The following is a 2,216-nucleotide window of genomic DNA, read 5'->3' as shown; positions in this document are numbered from 1 at the left end:
AGAAAGCCTTACTTCCAGGGATCTTTTTCAAGTGGTAAACTTCAGGATCCCAACACTGTCAGAATTATGGCTGTATACACAACACCCCTTGTTTATTTGCTGAGTTAGGAACCAGAGCACTCTCAAAAAGTGGAAATGGTTGAAAAGCAGAATGTACTTTTTATGCTTACAAATGCAAAACTGAATACAAGAGACTGCTGAGTTGACTAAGAGTAAAGAAAAACAATGTTCTGAGTCACATGAGAGGGAAAAAACAGTGCACTGACTTTGGTCAGAGGGGTAAAAGGCAGTACATGATTGAAAGCAGATGACACATCAAAAGTATGGTTCATGTTGTAATTTAGAATGGTCAAAAAAGTAGTTTCATGAAAAGCGAGTTGCTAAAAAACAAGATATGCCTTTAGATTACAATAAAACCCTAAAGTGTCAACACTCAGAAAAGAAAGATTTGGGGGGTGGGGGGGTGGTGGTGGTGGTGTTTCAGTTACCGTATATACTCGAGTATATAAGCCGAGGCACCTGATTTTACCACAAAAAAAAAAACCAAACCCAAAACCCTGGGAAAATGTATTGACTCAAGCATAACCTGAGGGTGGGAAATGCAGTGGCTACTGGTAAATTTCAAAATAAAAATAGATACCAATAAAATTGCATTAATTGAGGCATCAGTAGGTTAAATGTTTTGAATCTATATAAATAAAAATGTAATGTTTGTTTGTGGGATTAACGGAACTCAAAAACCACTGGACAAATTGACACCAAATTTGGACACAAGACACCTAACAACCCAATGTATGTCCTTCACTCAAAAAACTGATTTTGTCATTTGGGAGTTGTAGTTACTGGGATTTATAGTTCAGCTACAATCAAAGAGCATTCTGAACCCCATCAACAATGGAATTGAACCAAACTTGGCACACAGTTCTCCCATGACCAACAGAAAATACTGGAAGGGTTTGGTGGGCAGTGTCCTTTGGTTTTGGAGTTGTAGTTCACCTACATCCAGATATCACTGTGGACTCTGGATCTGGACCAAACTCTACACGAATACTCAATATGCCCAAATGTGAACACTGGTGGAGTTTGGGGAAAATAGAATCTTGACATTTGGGAGTTGTAGTTGCTGGGATTTATAGTTCACCTACAATGACAGAGCATTCTGAACCCCACCAACGATAGAATTGGGCCAAACCTCCCACACAGAACCCCCATGGGGGCCACAGCAACGCATGGCAGGGGACAGCTAGTATTTACATAAAACTGTAATTAAAGATAAGACTATCCAACTCTGATCAAATCATTTTTCTATCCTTCAATGTAAATATGCTTACCTATCCTTCCAATAATAATAGAGTAAAATAATAAATGTAATAAAAATAATAATAGCAGAGTAAAATAATGGAAATGTAATAATAACAGTAATAATAATACAATAAAATAATATATGTAATAATAACAATAATAAATAGGGTAAAATAATATATGTAATAATAACAATAATAGAGTAAAATAATAAATGGAATGATAATAATAAATAGAAAAAATAATAAATGTAATAAAATTAATAATAGAGTAAAATAATGTAAATGTAATAATAATAATAATAATAATAATAATAATAAAGAAAAATAATAAATGTAATGAAAATAAAGAACACTTGTTGGGAAGTTCTCTCTTCCAATGTGTTGCTTGGCTTCCTTCTATTTTGCTTAAGACCAATTTATGGAGTGGTCAGAGGTTGGATAGAAACTGAATATCTTGATGGATATCTATGCTGATAGAATGTCTGAAGGATGGCTATCAATGGGGTGTCATTTGTTCTAGAGCTTTAGGGCAATAGCTGAGGCATTAAAGTGGGAGTAAGATAGCTAGAATAGAACAAGTTCATCTGCTCCACTTGGAGTAAATACAGGCAACAGAGAAACACCACTCCCAAAGTTGGTCGTTCAAACATATTTTAGTTGACCCAAATGAACATCTCTGAGGACTTTGCTATAGATAACTGTACTTGATGAGAGATTCATCTTCTTCTTGAAGGTTTGAATGCATTGGTGGAGGACATTGGCAAGGCTCTTGTACATGTTCATGGCGCTCACTATAGCTTGTAATGACATTGGAAGGAGGGCTATTGGTGTCTCCTAAGTAGTGGGGGCTATAGCTGTTTGTGGAGGCAGGAGCTTGTTTGTGTAAGTGGACACCCCAACCACACACACACA

The sequence above is a fragment of the Anolis sagrei genome, chromosome 6, assembly GCF_037176765.1.
Source record: "Anolis sagrei isolate rAnoSag1 chromosome 6, rAnoSag1.mat, whole genome shotgun sequence".
NCBI classification, from domain to species: domain Eukaryota; kingdom Metazoa; phylum Chordata; class Lepidosauria; order Squamata; family Dactyloidae; genus Anolis; species Anolis sagrei.
The sequence above is the reverse complement of the archived record's forward strand: the minus strand, read 5'-3'. Positions refer to the sequence as shown.